Source organism: Peromyscus leucopus, chromosome 10 (genome assembly GCF_004664715.2).
Source record: "Peromyscus leucopus breed LL Stock chromosome 10, UCI_PerLeu_2.1, whole genome shotgun sequence".
In the NCBI taxonomy this organism is placed as follows: Eukaryota; Metazoa; Chordata; class Mammalia; order Rodentia; family Cricetidae; genus Peromyscus; species Peromyscus leucopus.
Window position 1 is genome coordinate 42769781 of NC_051071.1, and position 27540 is coordinate 42797320.

A 27540-nucleotide genomic window follows, 5' to 3' on the forward strand; every position below is an offset into this window, starting at 1 on the left:
AGCAATTACAGTATGTATGTATTTAGAGATTTTGAAAAGCACATGGAAGCATTTTGCAGAAGTGTCCAAGTATAGATTTTATACTCTGTGATGATGAAAGTATATATACATGAGCATGCTGTAGAAAGGGTTTGGCTAGAGTGAAGTGGTCTTCAAATTATAATGCAACTCATATAATATAAAGAAAAAAATCACATAGAGAAGTTGGATGGGGCTGAATGATATAGCAGGTGATAGGGTTGGTTCAGATTGTGAGAGACAGAAATACTAAGATTAAAAACGAGATTTTGAAGAATCACAGAGAAAATAAATTTCAGATCAAATGGTAAGGTCAGTTATTAGAAAATCTGATATGAATATTTTGACATTAAGTCTGAATTTTATTCCTGTCTCTGTCTCTGAATATATATATATATATATATATATATATATATATATATATATGTGTGTGTGTGTGTGTGTGTGTGTGTGTGTGTATAAAATATAAATGTGCTTTTCCCCTTTGATTTAGAAAATTCAACTTAATGAGCAATTCCATAGATTCTCAAGGGTAGGCAATTCATAGAGAGCTGAGGGAGACTCAATATTTTTCTTTAATCTAGAAATTAAAATTGTATGTAATGCTTTTTTATTTCAGAGTGCCACTCTTACACTTGAATGTATCATTCTCATTTCTCTTAATCATCTGTAAAGTCTTTAAAAAATATTATTTTGAGTATGTGTGTGTATTCCTGTTTTACGTATAGATGTGGACATAAACTTGCTGTGGCACATTTGTGGGTGCCAGACAACAACTTTGGGGAACTGGCCTTTCCTTATTATGGGTTCAAAGCCTCAAACTCAGGTTTGAGGGCTGCACTGCAAATATTTCTACCAGCTAAGCCGTCTCTACAGCCCATGAGCTGTAAAATCTTGAAGGGTAAGCGAAAGTTTGAATATCCTAAGAAAATTGAATGCAAGGGAGCCCATTGGTTATGAGTGGAGCATGTCCTAGAGATCATCAAATTCCTAAGTCCTTAGATATTATGGCTTCAGGTTTACTTCTCTGATAATGACTGTATATTTTGTGCACCAGACTATAGCTGCAAATCTTCTGGACTAAAGGGCCATAAAACGAAGTACAATTTTAGTTCCTCATCCACAATTAATTAACTGGTTTGTTTGGGGGAAGTTCTTTCTTGAGGTTTCTTTATATTTATCTGAAAAGTAGGAATACAATAAATTCTCAAAGTGAGATAATGACTGTGGATGTCCAGATTGCTTTGGCAGGGAGTCTATAACAGTAGACTGTCTTCAGAGCAAGAATTGATCCTTTTATCTTAGCATCAGTTCTACACTTATAATCTATTTACACAGACAGGTTAACTATTTTTTAATATATGTATATATATATATATATATTTCTCATGGCATATATATGCCAATTATATGCCAACTTGACACAAACTAGAGTTATCTGAAGGGGTGAACCTTCACTGAGAAAAGGTAGGGCATATGATCCATCTTTAAGGCATTTTCTTAGCTGGTAATTGATGGGGGAATGTCCAGCCATTGTGGGTGGTGCTGTCCCTGGACTGGTAGTCTTGGGCTTTATTAGAAAGCAGGTTGAGCCAGCCAGTAAGAAGCACCCCTCCATGGCTCTGCTGTAGCTCCTGCTTCCAAGTTGCAGTCCTGCTTGAGCTCCTGTCCTAACTTCCTTTGTTGATGGACTATGATGTGATGATGTGGAAGTATAAGCTAAATAAACCCTTTTGTCCCCAACTTGCTTTTGGTATTGGTGTTTCATCATAGCAATGGTAACCCCAACTAAGACAATACACACATGTCAACTGGTTAAATAAAGTTTCCCTATGGATTTTTATATTGTACAGTTTAAAGACATCATCTTTGCTCTTCTCTGTCCCTGACTATGTGCCAGCAATTTTCTGCACTAATTGACTAACAGTTTAATTGTATACCTTCAACATAAACACTTTTGACTTGAGAAATTCAGCTAAGTTAATCACCTGCATATAGAATTTGAGGTAACATGTAGGCTGTACTGATATTTTTAGTTATAACAATCCAATAAAAATATAATAGCATGTAATATGAGATAGCATGGATCAAGAAGTTATGAAACTTGACCTGAGTTCAATCTGAAATTTAATTCCCATACTAATACTTTATTTGTATGTCAGTATGATAGGGCCTATAATGTAGTCTATGGTGTATTTGTATGTGGAAGAAGAAAATGTGTTCACCAATCATGGGGCAGTTTTAGAAAATACTTGCCTCATATCTAAAATATGACTCCAGAAGGAGCTTCCCTGTGTTCAAATGGAGAGGGTTTAGCCCTTTCTGGAGAGTTCCTCACCATAAAGAAGATTAGAGGTAGAGAGCCTGCTTAGTCTTGTGATCCTGTGATTTGATTCTTCAGTACTGAAAGAAAAACAGACAATAGAAGGGAAAGGAAGGAAGGAAGGAGGGAGGAGGGAGGGAGGGAGGGAGGGAGGGGGGAGGAAGGAAGAGAGGAAGAAGATGGAAAAGATTGTCGTAGTCTGATGAGGAATAAAGAGATGAAGAATTTTTAAATGACCAGTGTGACTTCAGGTAAATCATCTTCACACACTGTGGAGTCCCTTTACAAAACAAGACAGATTCTGAATCATGTAGTTTTGTGTAAGATCCCCTTACAGAGCCGGGCAGTGGTGGTGCACGCCTTTAATCCAGCATCGGAGCAGAGCAGGATCTCTGTGAGTTCGAGGCAGCTGGTCTCAAAGCGAGTTCAGAAAGGCGAAAGCTACACAGAGAAACCCTGTCTCGAAAAAAAAAAAAAAAAAAAATATCCCCTTACAGAATAGGAAGCCTGTGATTCTTATCCAAGACTTGTTACTATTTCTTTGTGGGTTTTTTTTTTAAAGAAAGAGAGAGGTGGAGTGTTGTTTGCTTACAAGGGAGAGGGAGGATGAGCTTAAAGGAAATCATTTTTAAAAATATAAACAAGAAATCGTGAACAAATACTTAGGATGATTTTTCAGTATCATCAAAGAAATTTGGACAGAATCCTGCAAAGAAGCAAAGGACTTTGGGGTATGAAAACAGGAAAAATTAAATCAGTATGTTCAAATACTAGTGATTTTGTGTATGCTTAGGTGGTATAGATCTAGATTTCATTTTCTTGAATTTTAGAGGAGGCGCATGAAAGGAGAATAGATTATGTGGTTTTAAGTTTCCTTAATAGATGATTCTTAACAGGTATTTGCCCATTCTGTTCAGTGTAATTGGAATTAAGATTTTTTTTATAAACATATGGAAAGTAGGTGTGAAGCAGTTCACATTCCATTAGCACATTTCTCCACAAAAATCTCACATTGGTCAAGAAATAGTAATGTATCTCAGGGCTCTAAACATATCACCTAGAGGTAGTGCCCACACTAGAGACAGCTCAGGCAAACCTCAGGAATTGCACAGTGTTCTTTTTAAATAAATTAAATTGCTGTTAAAATGTTATCTTAAATTGAAAACTTGGAAATAGACATATTTGAGGTCAGAGGATAGGTTTTTTTTTTTTTTATAAATTTTATGATCAAGTTTTTAAAACAGAAGATGCTGATCTGGAATGAGAGATAGTTCAGTGGTTATGGTCTGTGCTGTTCCTGCAGAGGAGCTATGTTTGGTCTCTAGCATCCATGTCAGCAAGCTAATCCATCCAGGGGGATCTGACTCTTCTTGGATCAGTGGGCACTGCACTCAGGTCAACATAGCCCTCTCCCCTGAACAAACAGTCATGTACACATAATGAAAAAATGTTTAAAGATGTTTCACAACAAAAAAAAGTTAATGGCATTATTAAAATGCTGAGGTGAAAGGATGAATTTTTATAGGACAGAACTGGGTGGAGATGTTAACTCTGGTGTTATGAACATCTTTAACATAGTATCATATAATGTTTCATACAGGACTTAGGATATTGTATCCTGTACAGAGTCTCTGTGGCTGAAAATGACACAGTAAGAAGCTGCCATTTCCACACAACAGACTATTCAGCAGCAGGCATTTATATGTGTTTTAAATTTGTTTGTTTGTTTTTTAATTTCTTTTTTATTTTGATTTTGGTCTGGAGAGAAAAATGTCTATAAGTAACATGGGTCAGATCTTGTAGATATATAGGATGTATTTTTCAATTTCAAATACTATCAATAGTTTAATATGAAAGCGTTCACAGAAGAGGTTTGTTGATCTTTTGGGAGGGGTGCATTTTCAGTAGAGACAGGACAGCTGTAGGCTGGTAATTCTGTGCACATAGTGTATTATACAAAAAGAAAGAAGGAAACAGGGACTATGTATCAAAAGAGTTCTCAGTTATTTTGCTTTTTCTTGCTACATGGGCTTTGTCATTGATTGGATAAGAACATCTCTGGACCCCCAGATAATCCATCCAACCTCCAGAGAACAATGTCTGTTAGACTAACTGAGAACTTACCAGTTTCTGTAGATTTCTGGTTCAAGAGTCAAACGCATTCTTCTTAGCGGCATTGGATTGGTGGCCTAGGGTTAAAGTATACCTGGGACTCCTTTGACTAAAATCAACCAGGTAATACATGTGATTTGTTTTTACTGAAGATGGAGGAGTATAATTGAGACATGGAGCACAGGCAATTGGCCAGCACATTTTTAGAGGTTTCAAGATGGAGAAGTAGTTAGCAAAGGTGTGCATATAAGGCTATCTAAACTGGGAAGACAACTAGAACCTGATTTTTCCATGAACTTTATGAAGTATGCATGTATTAAAATTAAAGCAAGTTGCTGAAGGTGATAACTTTGGTTATAGTTTTTGCTAGAAGGAGTGACCTGCCGCATGAGATAACAGAAGAGCTCATTAACCAGCATTTATCTTGGATTTTGAAGTTTTATTTGCTTTGATTTTGTTGTTATGATACTGGATAACACATTCATTTAATCTCCGTTATATCTTAATAATCAGTGCTGAATGTGCTTAGACCGGTAACCTGTGCCAGACTGAAGACTGTGGGATGAGTCTGAATACTAAGTAAAGGCAGCTTAGTAATTAGAAGTTACCACACTTTGCACTCCTGCTATTTTAACGATTTTCCTCCCAGATCACAGATAGCTTAATATTTCCTTAAGTAGTGCTCTACCTGATCCTGGTAGGTTAATAATAAAAATTATATATGGCTTATTATGGCCTCCACATTTCAATCTTGTCTTTTGATTGACTGTTTTGATTGACACATTAAATTTTTGCAGACAAAAATTTATTTTAAAATTCTAATACTAGGAAAAAAATGTACAAAAGAGAAAGTGTCTATCATTTAATAATTTGTAACCTGGAAATAAACATAATTTACATTAAAATGAACATCTTTACTTTTGTCTTAATTTAGGCAATTATTTTTTAAACTTTGACTTTTAACTTATTAACGATGACAAATCGAATTGTTGGGTAACCAGCTTTGAGAGAATCAAATACAGCACAGCTAAGCATAATTTAGTATGCATGTAACTTAAGTAAATGCTAACTAAAACTTCAGCTGTGCACATTCACATATGTGTATAGGAGTGGGCATGCATGTGTAGATATATTTGTATGTACTTCTGTGTAAATTTTTTTTCTTTTGTAGCTCATAGTCAAATAAATTTGAAAGTAAGCGATTGGGGTGAGGGTTTCAATGGGTGAGATGCTGTCTAAAGTTGAGAAGTTACAACTAGAGGCCATTGTTACCTGTAATTGTATTTGAAAATGAAACAAGGTCATGGTCAGGCAAGAAGATATCAAAGGGGAGAAAAAGTAGAGGAGGAATAAAGAGAAAGGAAGAGAGATCAGAGTCTGCCAAATGTTAAAATTAGCACTTTTCTTTGAACTCCTTCCACATTCTAGATAGCCTTTCCTCTTAAGTGTTCTGGATATAAACTAGGGAAGGAAAGTGGAATTTCTATGAGATTAGCTACAGCTCTAACTTGACTTAGACGGAGATGATCTGAGGTGTTTGATTTAGTCTCTCTTCCATCTATCAATAATCCTTTCCTGGAATATTTTCATCTGATCCTAAGATTTGTTTCTATACTAAAAAACTATCTTCCTTTTGAAATGCACAGACTTCTAGGTCAGGTTATATTTGACATTCAACTATCCATCACCTACCTTGAACTATTAACCTGCCTTGGACTAAGATTTTCCATTCTGAAGCTAAGATACTGGATATGATTCCAAAATTTCCTCTCAATCCTGCTGGGATTGGATTTATAAGGAGGTACCTAAGAGAATAAAAAAGAAATTTAATGGGCAAAAAAGAGTAGCCAGTTGGATATAGAAGTATGTGTGCAGGAGGGATGGCCATAGAGCTCAGAACTCAACACAGGTGGCTAAATGCAAAAATGTTTATCTAAAGAGAAGAATCAGTTTAGACAAACAGGTGCCACTTCCTGAGTCTTTGCTCTTAACCAGTGCTCCTGCTTTGCTCACCACAAGCAAGTCATTATTGTAGGAACTACCAGCCTTTTAGTTATCTGGGTCCTAAGATAACTCAACGGCTAATTAAAGGAAGCAGATTTACCAATTTTGGGGTTTCTGATTATAAACATTTCCTTTTCACTATGCTTCCTGCCGAGTCCGTGTTGTGAGACCTACTTTGGATTGGATTTTGTAGTGTGGAGAATCTGTCCTGATTATCTCAATATTCAAATTTTCAAAGCATGTACTTTGCAATGGGGATATGCAGTGACTAGTTTAATATGAGTCACAGAGGGGAAAGAGTCAGAAAACATGGACTTCAATGTCAGTCGTGTCTATTACTATGGAGAGCCCCAGGAAGCTGTGTAAACCCCTGAGTCATAATGTCTGTATCTTTAAAAGACACTAAAAATCATTTTAAAAAACCTGTTCTGTGTGCCTCAGGAATGTGACGGAGATAAAACAAATTAATCTATTTGAAAACATTTTACAAAGTACAAAGCAGTGAATAAATGAATAACATACCACTTCATTAACTCTTGGAATTATTCATTGCCTGAAACAGGAGGGAGACTTTATAAAATGATGATGTGAAGAATCACAAAATATTTTATTATAAATTCCGTACCCATTTCAAGAAATAATGGAAGCCATGTTAATGTGCTAATATGGGGAAGCAGCTGCATTACAAATATCCAAGTGAGGAGCCTGTGTTGTCTGAGAGTGGTTGTCTGATAGGCTGCACTCTGAGATTAAAAGCATCAACACAATGAGAAATAGTAAGACCCAACGTAGAAAGATTGTGATCGGATGACTTTGACGGTGGGTGGCAGAGGCACTTGATAAAAGGCAACAAGATAAAAGATCACAGAATCAAAGTAGGAACTGTTTATTCTCAAAGATGAGGTGAGCTGGCACTTTGACCATAAAAGAAGTAATGGTTGTTTTATATATTTTATATATATAAAATCTAAAAAGGCCTTTAAGCCAACAGTGATGCTGTAGGGCAAGAGAAAAGGAAGTTAGTTTTATTGTAAGAGGTTTGGAAGAGAAAATCAATGTTTCCTTTAACAAGTAAGTATTGGTTCTTCCTCCCTTTGAATTCTGCATGAAATGGTAGTCGCATGTACCCTTCATCCTTAGGAGGAGAATGGGCTTCACACATTTGGACAGCTTTCAGATTTTCTCAATGAAGTGAACACTTCATTAAATGAGACTGATTTTGGAAATTAAATAATCGGAGCTTAATGTGTTCACAGTCTAGAACTTCAGAATTATGAATGAGAACGCAAAACAACTTGCAATGCTTACATAAAACACTTTACAGATTAAAATCTAGGGTCCAAGGTAGATGCAAAGGTTACTTTAACTGTGCTTTAATGAGTTAGAGAAAGTGCTCTCTGACAAACCAAGAAGGAAATGTTGATTATAAGTGGGTTACAGATTGACTGCTATGCTAGGCTATTTGTCATTGACACAGACACAATATTGGGTCAGGAGAATTGTTTTCAATAATAATTTAACAAGCTACCACAAACCACCTTTATTATTCATAGTACAAATAATTGTAAAAGTATACAATGGATCATCATAAAGTATCTTCTCTGAAATAAGTTTTAAGAAAATATTTTTTGGATGCTACATTTATTCATTAAAACAATAAACTATTGTTTTAATTTATGTATATTTTGAGTCTGGCTCTTATTTTGCTAAAGAGGGACCACTGTTGGATGAAAGACTTGGCCCAGTTATGCAGCTGAATTCTGTAAATGTCTGCACGAGGAGTCAAAACTCTCACTCTTTATGTCCAGAAACTAAAGAATTCTGTTTGTTTGTTTCTTCCAAGTGATCTATTTTCAAAGGCCAAAAAGCATGGACTTATAAAGAAAGGAGCAATCAGGCAGTGTGTGGGAAGTCACAGGGTTAGGAGAAAGGCACTCAGAACAGTAGCCTTGAGTATTCCCTTTAGCAAATACTTGACATGGGCTAGTTACACAACTTCTCTCAGTGTCAGTTCAGCATGATGCTCTCTGCCCCCAAGCAGTGCAAGCGCACAGTTGCAGGGGAAGCCTATTTAAATCATCACACACATAAACTCGGGTTTCTGAACAGGCTCAGTGATGAGAAAAATGGTCCCGATCTCCAGCCCTGATGTTGAGATTGGTACATGACCAGTGGCTCCGGGCTTGTGCAAATAATAAAAACTGACAACCCTCCAGCACTTAGAAGTGCTGCATACAAATTGGACAAAAAAAGAGTATACTTTATGGTACCTCAGCTAGAAATAAAGGATGGAAGAAAGAAGGGTAGATACTGAGAAAGAAAACGGACTCTTCAGCTTCCCCAAACCAGGAAAAGTTGAAAAGCTCTGCAGCCTCAGGGGTGGGGCCTTGCATGTGTGCATGTTTATCTCTCTCCTTCACAATTAGGACCAGGTTTCAGTGGTCACTAGGGACAGGGGCAAAAACAAACTCTTCCTAACTGCCTGCATTTTCAGTAAGATGTGGACAGTAGGCTCCTATTTCAGAGAACTTACTAAAACAATCTAGGCACAATGAAGGGGGAGAGAAAAGAACAAAGACACAGAACAACATTTTTCATGTTTCCTGTTTTGCCATCTAGTCAAACAGAGACTTCTAAATTGGGAATCAGGTAGTGAAATGCTGTGTCTTTTTAGGATGGTGGTTGGAGTTGACAGTGCTTTTTTTGTGACTCTCAAGATAAAGAGACAAGGGCAAGGAGGGAATTAATTGTCAGAGTTGGTTGTTTGTCTTTTATTTTTCTGATTGAGAATAAGAAACCAGAAAAATTTTAGTGATGTTCCTTTAGGGTTTTTTTTTTTTACATAACTGAATATTGAATATGTTCTTACTTAATCTGGTAGAATATCCTTCAAGAAAGCTGGTATGATCTTTATACATGTCATTATTTTCACTGGCTTGACTTAGAAATGAAATAGTTTCCTGAAAATCTATTTTACCCAATATTGTGCATAAGATCCTACTATCCAAAGTCCAAACAGAACCCCTCTGTAAAAAAAAAAAGGCAGATTCTATTTACAAATCAATTTTAATTCCTCCCTGAAAGGACAGTAGTTCATAGACATGGATTCTGTTAAATAAGGAGACAAGCATGAGACAATGGGAGGCAGCAAGAAAGGGTTGGAGAAGTTTGAAAAGAAGCAGATATGTGGAGAGTGACATGACCAACCTCAAAAGTCAGAGTCCTAAACTATAGTGAGGAAAGCTGAGAACTGACCTGATCTATGTTGTGGGATTAATGGATGGGTCAATAGGTCACACACACACATGCACATACACATGCATTTAAACCTAGGCTCCCCATATGAGACAAACATGCAGTACTTGTGTGAGTCTGAGTTTGCTTATTTCACATAATGTAATGATCTCCATTTCTATACGTTTTCTAATGACTAGACTTAAAAATTCTTCAGTAGGCTGTGTGTATATGTGTATGTGTGTATGCGTTCTGTGTGTATGTGTGAGTGTGTGTGTGTGTGTAACAATAATAATTAAAGTAGAAGGGTTTGTGAATTTGAGGAATGGGGAACACTTATGGAGGCAAGTGGGAAGGGTGGAAATCATGTAGCTACATAGTCATGTCGGAAATTCTCAGAATATCTTCACATTAGAAGTAATAATTTTTTATTTACATTTCACCAGATTGCATCTACCTTAGGATAAGGTACATTTTGAGGGAGTTTATAAAGTTGAATTTTTCTTAGTTTGCACAGCAAGTAATAAGCAGCAACATTTATAAAGGAATTTATCTCATATTAGTACCAATTTTTTAATTCAAACTCTAGAAATCTATAAAACATTATTACACTTATTTTTTTCTGAATTTTAAAGGATGATTAAAAACTGTGTGCTAGTGTGAATACGTTTTAGAATGAGCATCTCTGAAAACACTTTACACTGCATCTTCCAATCAGAAGAGGCACGTCCGACTCCACTCCTCCACAGCAGGTCATTCTCACACTGCAGTGAAGATATTTTGACTGTTCCTATCAGATTCACCTTGTTGTGCTGAAATCCTCTTGTGTTAAGTATAAAAATATCTGATTTTCAGTGAACCAAAGTATTGGCCTTAGATATATTTTGGCACTTTAGAATTATCAAGAAGAACCGTGTAAAAATCATAACAAGACTCTCAACCTATACAGTTGTAGAGTTAATGTTAAAAGAGTAAGAAAGTAATATTATATAGTTTGTTCAGTAAACCACAGAATTTAAACTTCTTGATTTTGCTAACAGGCATCAGTTGTACCAATAGAATTATTTATTTATATGAAATGGGTGAGACCGGGAGGAGAGAAAGAAAGAAACTGGATTATAAAATTGGGACCGGTCATACATCAATAAACCATGCCTCTTTCTCTTCTGTGAAAGAGGTGGCCAAATGGCATGAGTGTTTACAAATTTTTCTGGAGAATGACTTTGTGCCATTTGTCTCCTATAAAATCTAAGTTCTCTGATGCCCATTGGCTTTGTGAATCACGAGGCTAGTATCTAGATGCCTTGGAGGGTAAATATATCTTACCACAATCTAATATTGCTGAATGGCATTCTTCTAGAAGAAATACATGGTAGGTTCAGCTAATAGGATGACTCAGGTCAGTAGTTCCAGCCAGGGATGATTTTGTCCTCAGGGTAAATGTATAGAATCACCTGTTGTTCGATCTTGAGGGGACTATTTCACCATCAGGTAGGCTGAGGCCTAGGCTGCAGCTGAACATCTTGCATTACACAAGATAATTCCTTTCAAATAACAAATATAAAGACCTTGTTTGAAAAGCTCTGGATGGCCACTATTGCTTTTCATATACATAATGTGTGGAAAATACTCTATTTAAATTACTGAAGACTGGAGTTTTGGCTAAGGATTAGCATGTCAGTCTTCTGTTATAAAATACTTGGCCTGAACTCTGGACTGACAGCTGGGGGACCTGCAGGGGACCGAACTAGGCCCTCTGAATGTGGGTGATAGTAGTGTGGCTTGATCTGTCAGTGGGACCAGGACTTGAAATGGCTTTTTGAAACCCATTCCCTATGGTGGGTACCTTTTGCAGCCTTGATTCAGTGGGGAGGGGCTTGGTCCTGCCCCAACTTGCATGCCAACCTGTGTTGACTCCTGAGGGAGGCTTTACCCCCTTTGAGGAATGGATGGGGGCTGGGGTAGGGGAGAGGTGTGTGTGGGGGTGGGGGGAGCAGGAGAAGGGGAGGAAGGGGCAACTGTGGTTGGTATGTAAAAATGAAAAAAAAAATTAAATAGAAAAAATATGTGTCTCATTTAGGCGAACCCTGCCCTAATTCTTGCCACAGAGAACATATTACCTGTCATTTGGTTTACTTTCTTCTGCTCCGTTTATTTTGAGATCTTGGGTGCTAGGTACTTTGTATACTTGATTCTCTTGGAATCGGTCCAAGTCTACATACCTGAGCTGGCCTACACAATACACATCAAATCAACAATTCAAAGGTAAGACAGACACTAGTAAAAAAAAAAAAAAAAAGATCTTACATGGTCAGTTGTTCAGTTTATTTGTTTATTTTCCTAACTTACTCCACTGATTTCACTCCCTGAGTCACAGTCATGGGTGGATGGAGCAGACGTCAGCTAGGCCAGATGGTCACGCAGTCCCCTCTGGTGTCAGCTGTTGCTTCCTGCTCTGTTTCCTGCTGCTTCCTTATCTGACTCCACTTGGCTCACCAGGGGCTCTGATTTGGTTCCTGCTGGAACTCTTTAGCTCAGGTATGAATGATGATCTTGTTATTCAGTATTATCATTTCCTATGGGCAGCATTGCTCATTCAAGGTGAGTAACTTGTAAAGCCGGGCATCTGGTCTGAAGCTAAATGGTGTCTAATTTAACACTTTTCGTTATTGAGACATCAAAAATATTGGTTCAGGAATTACATTTCTTGCCTGAATATGTGATTAAAGTTTATGCTATTATTCAACAGTTGCTGTCAATACTCATGAAGCATGTATCATGTAGATGAAAATAATCATTGTTTCCAATGTACTACATAAACACAACCCATAGAACCATACAGAAAATTACATCCAAAGAAAAATAGGAAATAAGAACTGGAAATTTATTATTTGAGATAGAGAAACAACATGTAAGATATTTAAATAATATATTTTTACACAGAGAATATATTATATATATATTTATTTATTCAATATTAAGCTCATGAATAATATAATATAAAACTAAAGTTGATTGATAAATGTGAAAGATAATAAAAGCCACCTAACTTATCAGGTCTGGAAAATTTTACCATTCACAATTTAACTTATGCATTATTTCAAAAATAGATCAAATTTTCAATCGCATGCCACCTTTATTTCTTTATTTAAAAGAGATTCTTCTCTCATACAATAATAACATCCCACCCAAAGTTTTGCCTCCCTCCACTACTCCCGTTTCCCCACTACCACTTCCCTTCCCTGGATCTGTGCCCCCCCCCCAACTTCTTTTCATATAGGAGCAGGCCTCCCTCCAAGAGATAGAAACCACACAGAACAAAACAAGATACAATAAGACAAGCAAAAGCCCTCATATTGATGCTGGCCAAGGCAACCCCATAAGACAAAAGAGTCCCAAAAGCAAGAATAAGAGTCAGAAAATCACCTGCTCCCACTGTTAGGAGTCCCCCACAAAACACATGATAGCCATAACATATGTGCAGAGGACCTGGTGCAGACCCATGAAGGCCCTGTGCTTGCCACTTCAGTCTCTGCAGGCCCATATGAGGCCTGCTTAGTTGATTCAGTGGACCATGTTCTCCTGGTGTCCTCCATCCCTTCTGACTCCTATAATCCTCCCCACCCCGCGCCCCTCCATGGGATTCCTTGTAGATGGAAATTTCTGTCTTGCCCAGTCCTGCAGCTGCTCAGTCCCAAATAAACACACAGATGCTTATACTAATTATGAACTGTTTGGCCTATAGCTCAGGCTTATAACTAACTAGCACTTATGCTTAAATTATCCTATAATTCTTATCTATGTTTAGCCACATGGCTTGATGCCTTTTCTCAGTCTAACATTCTCATCTTACTTCCTCTGCATCTGGCTGGCCACTCCATCTCTACCTTTCCTCTTCCTAGCCTTCTCCTGGTCTAGTCACCCCACATACACTTCCTGCCTGGTTACTGGCCAATCAGCATTTTATTAAACCAACAGGAGTAACAAATCTTTACAGTGTACAAGAGCATTATCCCACAGCAATTCCCTAAACTCTGAGGGGAGGGACCTGGTGGAGACCTCCAATGTAGACTCTTTCAGCATGATGTCTGGCTGTGAGTCTCTGCACCTGCTCCCATCTGCTGCCAGGGGAAGCTTCTCTGATGACTACTGGACAAGATACTAATCTATAAGCATAATGGAATCATTTCATTAATTTTTTTTCCAGTTATGTTTGGTTTTACCCTAGATCTCTGGGCTATCCATTTTCCAGTTCCTGGCCATCCAGTAGTGTAAGGCACAGGCTCCTTGCAGGCAGGACACATTGTAGGTCGGAGGTTTCATGGCTGGATTTGTGCCCAGGTTTCTCTTTCTTTGCCTTCAGAGTACTCTCCCACTTCACATAGGAGTGAAGGCTCTATGCAGGCATCAGCTCCACCTCTCTACATTCAGTGAGCTGTGTGAATGTTTTCCTCAGAATAGAGCTCCGTTGTCAGTTTTCAAGAGCAACCCCACTGTCCCAGCATCAGCCTGGGTTGCTTGGGGGATGTTTATGGGGCCCTCTTGGTCAACAACTTGCCTGAATGCAGCCCAGTTACACCACTGGAAGCCAGGCCTGGCTATAAAAGATGGCCAGTTTATAACATATTCTATGTCCTCCATTACTAGGAGTCCTCACTACATGTATTAGTCAGGGTTCTCTAGAGTCACATAATTTATAGAATCTCTCTCTCTCTCTCTCTCTCTCTCTCTCTCTCTCTCTCTCTCTCTCCATATATATATACATATGTGTGTGTGTGTGTGTGTGTGTGTGTGTCTGTGTTTCCATGTCTGTGTGTCTGTTTCCCTTCTTTTGTTTTTTGCCTGTGTGAGATTATTTATTTCCCATTGAAAAGCCAGGTTTAATTCTAATAGGCCTGACTTTGTATGTTACTTGGTCTTTTACCCTTGCAAGTTTTAAATACTCTTTGATAAGTATATTTACCATTTTGATTCTATTTGGTGTCTTTTATGCTTTTTGTACCTTTATAAGCATTTTCTTCTTTAGGTTAGGAAAAATTTCTTCTATGATTTTGTTGAAAATATATTCTTGTCCTTTGAGCTGAGATTGTTGCCCAATTATTTGTAGGTTTGGTCTTTTCATAATGTCCCATATATCCTGGATGGTTTGTGTCAGAAATTTTTTATATTTAATGTTTTTGATTAATTGATGTATCTATTTCTTCTTTTGAATCTTCAATGCCTGAGATTTTTTCTTCCTTCCTTTGTATTATGTTGGTGAAGTTTCTCTCTGTAGTTCCTAAATTTTTCGTTTCCAGAATTCTCTTAGTTTATGATTTCTTTATTGTTTCTTTTCCTTTTTCAGATATTAAACAATTTTATTCTTTTCCTTCAATTGTTTGTTTGTTTTTTCTTGGCTTTCTTTATGGGAATTATTCATTTCCTCCAATTGTTTGTCCTTTCCTATCTTTTTTTGAGGGATTTATTAATTTCCTCTTTAAAGATTCCTATCATCTTCATATTGTTGGTTCTAAGGTCTTTTCTTGTGCTTCATCTATGTTGGAATATTCAGGGCCTGCTGGGTAGGATAGTTGGGCTATTGTGGAGCCATATTGTCCTGGATGTTATTTATTGTGTCCTTATGCTGGCATCTAGGCATCTGGGTTTGGTGGGATTGTAGTTCTAGGTGCTGCATTCTGGGTTTATCCTTGTTATGTGTGTGTTTTGTTCCTTGGTTTCTGCTTCTTCTCTGGATTTTCAGATAGTGTGTTGGCTATATGTTGCCTGTTTTCTGGCCTGCTTGGCTGGTTTGTTCACAAAGTGTACTTGCTGGAGTTGGAAGGGAAGGGAAGGGCAGGGCAGGGAGGTTAGTCTGTGGGATCCACTCCTGTGGATGGACATGGGTGAAGGGAGACTGCAGCTGGTGTTCTGTTTCGGTCTAGGATAGACCCTGATGATTGGGGATGGGGGAATAGGGAGAGTGGAGCAGCCTACCTGGTCTTCGGGCAGGTGTGGCCTCCTCTTTAATTTCCTTCTTTACTATCTTGAACAAAGTATATACTAACACAGTTCCACTTTGTGTCCATAAAGTAATTTTTTTCTTCAAAATTGCTTTGCTAGTAGCAAGACTGTGATATGAATATAGAGAGAAAAGGAATAATAAAAATGAAACTGAATAAAGGCATGTAAACATAGACCTACCAATATCAATGTTAAACCTATTATATTAGAAGACAAACCATGGCCGGGCGGTGGTGGCGCACGCTTTTAATCCCAGCACTTGGGAGGCAGAGCCAGCCGGATCTCTGTGAGTTCGAGGCCATCCTGGGCTACCAAGTGAGTTCCAGGAAAGGCACAAAGCTACACAGAGAAACCCTGTCTCGAAAAACCAAAAAAAAAAAAAAAAAAAGAAAAAAAAAAGAAGACAAGCCACATACTGTTTATATTTTTAATTCATTGAAAATTTAGTACAACTATTTTAATATCAATCATCTGTCCTAACTCTCCTCATATGCTCCCTCACCTTTCTATCTACCCAATTTCATACCACCTCCTTTATCTCTTTATTGCCATAGAGTCTAGTTTATGTTGTCTAACTACTCTTGGGTATGGGACCCATCCTGGAATGTGACCAATATACTAGATGTCAGATAAAGGAAAACCTAACATGATTTGCTAAATGATCTTATTAATAGAAAACTTAAGCCAGATATTGGGGTGAAAGCTGAAAGATCAGAGAAACAGAACAAGCCACAGACAACCCCCACTTACCTACTCCTTAGCCTCCAGAGAGAAACTGCCTGTTTACTCATGCCTTATACACCTGTCTGTGCCCTGACATCTTCCTTCCTTCCTAGTGCTGGGATTAAAGGTGTGTGTGCTTCCTAAATACTTGGTAGCAAAGGCATGAGATCTTAAGTGCGGGGATTAAAGGCATGTGCCACAATGCCTGGCTCTGTTTCCAGTGTGGCCTTGAACTCGGAGAGATCCAGATCGATCTCTGCCTTGCAAGTGATAGGATTAAGGGTGTGTGCCACCACTGTTTTGCCTCTATGTCTAATCTAGTGGCTGACTCTGTCCTCTGATCCCCAGATAAATTTATTAGGGTATACAATATATTGGGGTACACAATATATCACCACAGAAAACTGTCTCTCCCTCTCTTAGCAGCTATCAGTATTACTAGTATTAAAGTGTCAGTTTTAAAGTCAGACAGTATTGTCTTTATTTCATATGCCAGTTACTTCCCTGCCTTTATAATGCAAACCTGAGTTGATGGGGCTGCATTTTCAACTGAAACAGTAACATCAAAGTCATAGTGTTGTAAGGATGACAGGACTGTACATGCATGTGTAAACAATTACACATATACAGATATCTATATATGTGTGCATGTGCATATGTATGTACACTCATAAGCATCTCCTGGTTTATTTAGGCAAAATAAGCCCACTTTTTTCTATTGTAATAAAACAAGGTACAAAACCCAAGCGAACTGGTTAAATATTGGATTAGAATTAAGCAAAACCTCAATTCAGTCATGTATTTTCTTTCGCAGCTGTCTGATCGTAGTGAAAGGACAAACTTCTCGTGCACACAGTTTCTGAAACTTCAAAATCAGCATGCTGGAACATCACTAGTTCTCAGACCTTTGCATGCTTTCAGGTGATTAATAATAGGACAATTTCTGCAAAGTGAAGTCTCCATGGTAACCTAATATGCAAAAGACATCATCCGTGGCATTCTTTAATTCAGGGAGTTGGCAAATGGTGCTCTGTGGCCTCCTCACAATCCAGTCTGGAAATCAATGAATTGTGTGATCCTCAGAAGGTTTCAGTACTCAAAACAGTTAAGTGACTTCTTCTCTATGATTTGGATAAATATAATCATAAGCACTCATTCACATGACTGTTGTAGTTTAACCAACCAGGGCTTTATATAATATATGTTACTTCATATATCATTTATACGTTACTTCAATAGATTAATTGATACTTAAATGATGTAAATGCTTAAACACAGCTCATGCTTATACTGTGTAGAAAACTACAGACAAACTACAACTTGAAAGTGAGAATTAGGAAGCCACATTTATGATACAATGCTCTAAATGCTAACTATACTAAACATAACATACAGAGAGGTCCTTGGGAAGTCTAATTGTCTATGGGCTTGGATTCAGTCTGTCTAGTGTGTTCATAAGAAGGAAGAATTTTGGTATACAAAAGAGATACCAGATATAGACAAGCCCATTTAGAGAGGTTCGCCTGTGTGGGAGTCCAGCAAGAAGACAGACATCCTTCAGCCAAAGAGAGAGGCTCTAAAGAAACCATGCTCTCTGGTGAGTTCATCTTCTGTTTCCAGCCACAAGGCTGTGGTGAAATGAATTTAATTTGGTTTTGTTTATCGTGGGATATAGTTTAATAAGAGTTAAGTACTTACGCAGAGCACATACAGACCACACCAGGACAGCTAGCATTTTTCTTTCCCTATAGCCTTCATGTTTGGAACATCCAGGTCCATTTTGCCAAGATCTTATGAATAGATATGACATGCTATCATGAACAGTAGTTATCACACTGTGCTATGGAACATCAGAAATTGTTCCTTTTAGCCGACTATGCTTGCTACTCATTATCCAAATTCCATCTGTTTATTTACTTATTTGTTTCTACCCTACTATTCCCAGACTGTAACCACTGGCATTCTAAATCCAGACTGACATTTTTAATGCTTCCACATATGCAAGAGAATGTACTGTATTTGTTTTTCTGTATCTGACTTTGTTGGCTTATCACAGTGTTCTTTAGTTGCAATTATTTTGCTTCAGATGGCAGGATTTAATTCTTCTTTAGGACTGAACAATATTTAACAGTGTACAAACATTTATCATACTTTATTTTCTGTAAGTGAGCACCCAGGTCAATTCGTTATTTTGGCTATGGTGGATGGTTACATAAGAAACATGGAATGACAAGTGTCTTTGGGTTATACTGATTTTGATTTCTGTAGCATAAATGGTGTAGCTGATAATATTTTGTACTATTTTTATGTTGTTCTTCACATATTCCTTAAGAGAGGAAAACCTCTTTAATAAATGGTTCCCTCATTCCATATGAATGAGGGAAGAGATGTACAACTATTCCTCTGCCAAAGAATAACATCCAGAATATCTAAGGATGTCTCAATGAAACCCTAAGTAATCCAAATTAGAATGGGAAGATTATCTGACATTTCTACAAAGAAGAATACAAATGACCAATATAGCATGAAAAATTCTCAACACCCTTATACACCAGGGAGGTGCCAATCACAGTCACAATGAGATGTTACCATTCCTGTTAGAATGACAATTATGAGGGAATAAAATGAAAATAATGTGCTGGTGAGGCTATGTAGGAAAAGGAACCCCCATGTTCCATTGAAGGTGCAAATTTACCTGAAGTGACATCCAGAAGGCTGCTATGTCTGGTTTGAGTTTTTAGATATCGAAGAACTTACTATTTCAAACGGGATGCAATTGAAGTTAATGAGTATGTACTTTCCATGGAACAGTATGTTGCCCCTATAGTTCTTTATCACAATTAGAACTTTCTTTTTCCTCTTATTTACTCACTTTCTGTAACAGCAAAAAACTAAAACTAAATTTCCTGTTATATTTGTTTTGAAGCAGGATCTTGCTCTTTCTCTGGCTCACCTGGGACTCAGTCTGTAATCAGGCAGAACTTGAGATCAAAGTGATCCTCTGGTCTCAGCCTCCCAAGTGTTAAGATTACAGGCATGAGTTACCATGCCTGGCTAACAAATGATCTCCACGGATCTGGGTAGAACTAGTTGGAAATTTTATTTGCTTTATTTGTAGCAATCACATGAACATCTGGCACAAAAGAAGAGTTCATAAAAATTGTTCAATGAACATCAGATTAGATTTTAGAGCTTTTATCCTTTATTATTCAAGCTTGCAAGGATGACAAGCCGAGTTGACTCTTGATCACAACTCTGCAATAAAAATGCAGCTAGCCACTCTGTTTATGGTGGTGGATATTCAGCTCTGATATATGCCATAAGTAGATTTTGAACGATTTTGAAGGATTAACGGTGGCTGAAATGTGCTTTCATATTCTTTTCAAATGCAATGTGTTTACCACACATTTTCGAAGTGTGAGATTCAAGGCCACTGCCTGAAAACCACAAAGCTCTTTAGAGCTTCTGGAGAGACCTCCGATTCTGGTAAACATTTTTGTGCAGTCTCCACAGACATTATTTAACTTAAGTTCCAAGTGACCTTTAGGCCAAGCAAACATTGCTTGCAGAGAGTATTTTACTTTATTTGAAGTGGAAAGTAAATGAATGAGAAATTTTGTTTACTTTCTAGCTAAGGGAGAGACTCAAGTTCCTGGCATGGTGCTGTTAATTAGGCAGTGGGAATTTTGACTGGATGTTCAAAAGAATTAATATTTGAGTGAGCGTTCACTGTATTAAAATTTGACATCTTTTGAGAGTCTGAATTTAAAGTCTTGTAACTGTATTTTACCTTTCAGAAGTAGTTATGAATTTCTACCTTTTCTTTGAAAACTGAAATATTTTTGTGACAAATTTTAGACAATATACAGATTTTAACAACTGAATCCAAAGGTATACTTGAATTTCCCTGTGTTGACATCTGCACATGTATTTTAATTATTTTATTGCAGTCTTCTAATTAAATTTCATATTTAACATTTGAAATGATGGTTTCAGATTCAGACAGATAAGCATTGAAAATTTAGCTCGGACAGCTGCCCATTGTGTGACCTTGGAAAAGCATTTAACCTTTCTTATCCTCAATTTTTTGTATTTGCATATCTAATAATAGTCCAAGTATTCCACAGAGTTACCATGATATTATTTTATGTTATATACATAAAACAATTTAGATATTGTTAAAAATATTATTTATTAATAAACTTAATAACCTGTTCTTATATTTTTCAAGGGTTTTGATTGCATGAGTTGTGTGTGAGCTCTCTAAAGTCTTTACAGCTGTGTTCTTTAGATAAAGCCCCATTTTTATACTAGAAGATAGTAAATTTGTTTTGAAACCAAAAATTGAATCATTTATTTTTCATCAAAATGGCACTATTTTAAGTAATAATTTGTAAGTTTCTTATTTGTGAAAGATTGTAGTTAATTTTTTATGTTTACTAACAAAATATCTTATTTATATATGTTAGTTAATATGACAAAGATTTCTAATAAAATTTTAAAAGTAACTATTTAGATAGGACTATTTGGGGGTTAAAGTGAAGAATTTTCTTTAAACTAAAAGCTAAGCTACAATCTTCTGTATAACCCATAAATCAGATTGAATTGCCTAGGAAGCTGACTGCAATTTACACACACAAAAATGTTATTCAACATTACTCTGCCATTGTTAGGATGAAGAGAAACATAAAACAGGACAGAACAGTGGGAGCTGTTGGGCTTTGGTGCAGTAACTATCAGGGTTTATCCAACCCATGACATTTTCATGCCCCCTTTAGCTACTTCATGGGAGCTGCCCCAGGAAAGAAGCAATCTTTTCAGCCAGTGAGATCACTGGGAAGGCAGACGATTTCAGATAGTGCAGCATGTGCTGGAGACCTGGATCCCATGGCCATGCCCCCTCATGTGTTCTTCCTTAGCTGTACAACCAGTTCATGGAAACCTTGCGCAAGATCCTGGGTTAGTAGATCAAACATTCCACTGGTCTTTTTAATAGTATTCCTAGATGAAGTGCTTGAATGAGAGGAAAAATCAAATAACACACCCAGGATGTATATCAATATGCCAATCAAAAGAAATTGTTTCTCTTTTTGGAGTAGACTGTTTCACCACATGATTCTTTGGAAAGCCAGAGAGCTGATGCCTATTAAAGAAATACAAAATTGTTCCTGGTTGTTTGCAGTTGGAATTTTAAAGTTACTTAAAGCCTAAGTGAGAATAGTAAGAAAGGATTCACATTCTTAGACCCAAATGACCTTGGTTACCATACTTGTCAAGTTTTATGGGCCTTTTGTATCAACATTAAAGTCTAAATGATGTCAGTTCACCTAATCAGACAATTTAGTGTTTCCATGAAGATACTTTTGAATGAGTGTTGACATATGACACAAAGATCATAGTTCAGGCCTGTTTTTCCCATGATAGTTCCTTCACTGGAGTCTTTGCAGGTCCTCAACTACCCACTGAAGCATCCCACCAGTGACCAAGAGTCTATTTTATTTTTAATGTATGAATATTTTTCTTTAAACACACAACAGATGACCATCTTAATTTTTGAAATCTCTTTCATTACTATAAATCTCCCTCATTTTTTTTTTTCAGGGATGTCTGTGGGAGGTGCTGACACATAATCAGCTCCACTCAAATGTGAGTTACTGGCTAAATAGTGGAGGAGAAATTTGATATCTTGGCCAATGGTTTACACCACCCCACTCTGCTTAGAAACAAGACTGAACATATTAGAGTGAATTGTGTTGGCCACATTAACAAAAAAAAGGAAGCTGACAAAAGCCAGATGTGCCCAGTTAATCAATCTTTAGTTGAGACATTATTATGTAAGTATTTTGTAGAATAATTAATATCTGTGATCAGTTGACTTTAAGCAAAGGAGATTGTCCTAGATAATCTGGGTAGGCTTGACCTCATCAATTCAAAACCTGTAGAAAAATATGTTTTTCCTTAAAGGAAAAACATTCTACTTGTAACACCAACTGTTAGTCTTCCAGTTGACTTGGCTTACAGATATCTCTCTTGTATGTCTGTCTCTATTTCTTTTGTGAAACACTGAACATGCAGGAGTTCATGATAGGGAAATTGAATGGCAACATAGTTTTCAGGACTAGATTTGGGGAGTGGAGGATTGTGCAATAAATTGCAAAAGCAATTTTTTCCTGCTGCAAATGATGTTATACTTGTCACTAGAAATTCAGGAATCTATACTACTATTTTGGGGGAGGTGTTACAATAAATGATACAGTACATTTTCCCAAAGCAAATTATATACATGGCCAAATTGGCTTAATTGTGGTTGAGTCTGAGAGTCCATTCCTCATAGCTATTTCTCAAAATTGTAAGCATTTTATGCCTTCTGAATATAAGTCAGGGTAGTATTTACAGAGATGGAATACTCTATAACTAAAACCTAAAGAAGCCCAACAGATATTGTGTTTCATTTATACTGATGCCTGGTAAAGAATGCATGCATTTATCCTTTTCTTGTGGCATGCGCTGGAACACAACACCTTCTCAAGTCCTCATGGGGAGTCAGCCTCCAAATCTTTACCAGGGCTATTTTCAAGGCTTTGCAATGTATTTGTCTTCCAAGGCTTCTCGATGCTTTGACATCTTATTCACCTCTTCCTGCTAAGCTGAAATTACCCATCTATGGGCTTTTCGCAGATGATAGTACCTTGTTAGACTGTTGGTGTTGATAATAGACTGAAACAGTAGGCTTGTGGAAAAAAAGAAAAGTATGTTGACTGTTACATGAGTAACTAACAGTAGTGCTATTTCTGATTTCCTTTTTGGTAGATAGTAAATAGAACATATATTACATAAATAAAAGAAGATCAATACTTGTATACAATATACCCAACAGTGTATTAATATGCTCCTCCAAAATGTCCTCATGCTATATGGCAGGTATAGTTGGGGTTGCTCCACAGTTGAAATAGCAGGAGTTGGTGACATCCTACAGAATTCACATGGATTTTCTCAGGATCCAGGTTGATGACTTAAATGGAGACATGGTGGGCTTCATCACTTCTCAAGTAACTCTAACTTCTATCATTCTCTTGAGCACAAGGCATTGCTTTCATTATTTGTTTGACTTAGAAAAAAGATGCTTTTAGGAAGTATCGCTGAAAATTTCCCCCCGTGATAGCTTTTATGTCACAGGGTGTTGCAGGATATTTGATGACACTGCGAACCCTGGGATTGCGTTGTTTACTGGAAAAACCTACTTCTAGTTGCCTTGTGGCTCAGCTCTAGCACACACCACTAATCCAAGAGTTTTCTGCTTGAATATTGTAAACAGGGTTAAATAAATTCAACCATGGGTCAGGAGGCCAAGCAAGCAACCAGTTGATAGGAAAAAGATAGAGAGTAAGAGGGAGTTGGGAGGATGGATAGAGAGATACACAGGAAGGACAAGGGAGGAACATTCAATTTGACGAGTTTTTCTTTGAAACAGCATAGGAGAACACACTTTCTGGGATGACATAGGAAGAGGAACTAGCTGGATGCTTTCTCGGCCTCTCTGAGATAGCCGATTTTTACCCCAGCATCTGGCTCCTGATACTTTATTGGTCAAATAGAATGACTGAGAATTAGTTAAAAACAACAATACAACAAGGATGTGTTGGGACCTGGCAACCACTAAGTATGTTCATGTAGTCAGTGTTAGGAACTGAGAAAACTACTTGTGGTTCATGGATGAAGAGGATCCACTGTGATCCAGACTTGGCTTAGATTTGGCTAATTTTCTAACCTCCTTTACATGCTCACTCTTACAAACAGATCTAGATGACGATTTATGTCCTTGCCTATCAAAGCCTATTTGTGACTTTATTTGATGTCATAGTGAGTTTTGTTCTCTTTTCTATGTAGTATTGAGATTACAGCTACACATTCTCTCTAGGAAGGAATCAGGGATTCATTTTTGGGCACACCTAAGCCAGTTTTGTAAGGTTTTATGGAAATGTGATACTTTGGTACATGGGTTCCAGAAGAGACAGTTGGCTCAAATTCAAACATCGGCACGTGCTGAATATTTTTTTTATTAGACGGGCCACTCCTAGATTTCCAGTTACCAGTTCTCAGTTTCTCCTTTCACAAATTGGAAACTAACTCTTGATGGCTACTCATTTATCTTGCTCACAGGGATAGCATGTTATTACCTAATTCTTTAGCTCTCCATATTTTTAATGGAAGCCCTATTGAGTCTGAAAATCTGTTGGGGGTAAGATTTGAACTTTCTGAAACCTTCCCTGAAACTCTGCTACTTTTATGATTAAACATGATTTTTTTTTGTCCTTCAGCTCTAGGAGCTGAAAATCTCTTTAGATGTTGCCAAGGAAAACCTCTTAGGATTTAATTGCTGATTAATCATCCCCATTCTTTCAATTCTTTTCATCTAAGTCATCTTTGTCCCTGAAAATAGCAATCCAATTCCATTGTTCATATTTTTGATGTACTTCTTAAAAGCCCAAGACATTACTTCTATCAGTGCATTCTCTGCTGGGGCATATGAGGTCCTATAGTGAATGTTCTAGAAAAGTTCACTGTTACTGTATGCCACGATAACAGTGTTCTCGCTGTGGCAAGGAAAGGATCCTCCTGGCCACCCCAACAATAGGTGATTTGAATTGATCTTTTGGACCACTTCTGTTATTAGCTCTTATATACTGTGCTTCCCAGTTTGACAGAGATTTGTTTGCAAGAGATTTACCTGGTAGCTGTAAGAAAAGGAAGAGTGCAGGAATAAGTGCATAGAGACCTTAGGTTCTGTTAGAGCCAAAGACATGATAAGGTTGGGGCTGGGAGGCTCTATAGAGCAGTCACCTCAATGGATATGATATGCCTCTGAAAAGGGTTTGTTACATTTAGCAATGCCTCTGTCTCTCTCTTTCTCTCCATGAGACAGAGCCTCACTATTATCAGAGCTAAACCATAACCTACTATGTAGTCCAGGCCAGCCTGGAACTTATAAAAATGGATCCACCTCAGCCTCTTGAGGATTGGTATTACAGGCACACTTAGTATCCCTGGTAGGTCTTTATGTACCAAGAGATTCTGAGAGGAGAGCAAAAATGTGAATGAGTAGCCATCAGCATCCCAGAATTCAGGGATAGCAAACCTAAGTCTCAAAGTGTTTGTGTAGAAATGCTTGTATGCATATCCATGTGTAGGGAGATCAGCTCATTAGTGTACATATACTGTATTTCTTTCAGTAAATGCCAATGTTTTTTATTTTTAAATTTGCCTTGTTTTCTTTTGTTCTAAAAATGATCATTTTCACAGTTATAAGAAGACAAATTGGGTCATTATATGAAGAGTTTTAGAAAGATAAATGAGAATGGTTTTGTTTCTTTGTGAAATATGAAATATATATATACACACATACATATATGAAATATATATTGCTTATAGTTTCATTTTCTATTGAAAACAGATTCTTCTCGAATACAATATATCTTGACCATAGTTTCCCTCCATCCACTCCTCCCAGCTCCTCTTCCACCTCCCTCTCCCCCAGATCTACTCCCACATTGTTTCTTCTTTAGAAAACAGCAGGCTTCCAAGAGACAACAGCCTAACAGGATAAAACAAGACACAATAAGAGAAGGCAAAAGCCCTCATATCGAGGCTGGACAAGGCAACCCAATAGGAGGAATAGAGTCTCAAGGGCAGGCAAATGATTCAGAGATACACCTGCTCCCACTGTTAGGATTCTCATAAAACCACGAAGCTAACAGTCATAACATATGCATAGAGAACCTGGTGGAGACCCATGAAGGGCCCATGCTTTCCACATCAGTCTCTGAGCCCATATGAACCCTGCTTAGTTGATTCACTGGGCCATGTTTTCCTGGTGTGCTCCATCCCTTCTGACTCCTATGATCCTTCTTTGATCTCTTCTGCTGGGTTCCAGAGCTCAAAGGGGAGGGACTCCTTGGAAACTTCCAATTTAGACTCTTTCTCAGCAAAATGTCTGGCTGTGGGTTTTGGCACCTGCTCTCACCTGATGCCTGAGAAAGCCTCTCTGATGACAATTGGACAAGTCATTGACTTATGAGTATTGCAGAATTAGGAATCATTTCATTTTTTTTCTTTTTTTCTTGTTGTGTTTGCTTATACCCTAGGTCTCTGGGCTGTGCATTCTCAGGTTCCTAGCCATCCATGCAGGGTAGGACATGGATTCCCTCTTATGGCTTGGGCCTCAAATTAAACCAAACATTGGTTGGCCACTCCCACGAGTTCTGTGCCACATTGCCCCAGCATATCGTGAAGGCAGGACACGTTGTAGTTTAGATTTTTGTGGCTGGCTTGGTATCCCAGTTTCTCTTTCCTAGCCTGCAGAGGACTTTGTCATGCCAAAGAGACTAGAAGGTACGGGTGAAGGCTCCATGCCCAAACCAGTTCTACCTCTCTCTACTGTCAGCGAGCTGTCTGGATATTTTCCTCGGCAATGAGGCCTCACTGTCAGTTTTCAGAGAGCTACCCTCTGTCCTAGCATCAGCCTAGATTGTTCAGAGATCTCTACAAGACCCCTTGGTCAACAACTCAAAGGAATGTCACCCAGTCCCACACTGGAAGCCCTGCCAGGCTTTAAAAGATGGCCAGTTCACATCTTCAGAGAGTGGTTTCAATTTTGGTCAATTCCCCAAAGCACAGTCAGTCTCGTTTCCAGTTACTTTGCTTATTCAACCACATGAAAGAAGATATCCTCCAGATGCACAAGGATAAAGTACTTACTTTCAGCTATGGCTGATCCTGTACTGATACCTTCACGTGAGCAGTATGGTTTAAAGGTCATTACCTGGCCACAAAGCAGGGGGCTTCTTTGTGGAGAAAAATCCTACCACCAAAGTGTTTTTTTGTTTTTTTTTTTCCCCTTCAGATCTTTCTCTGGAAATATAAATATAATCTATGGTGTTTTCTTCTGATTCTTGTCTTTCACTAGTTTGTCCAGAGGCTTCTACAACTGTGTCTTAACAAGGAGTGGGGTGGGGTTGGGGACACGGACACTCATATTTAAATGTACATACATCTGACCATTTTATATACCTCTAGAAACTTTTTTTTTCTTTCAATTTTTGTATCTCAATTGTTTTTACTTAATGTTG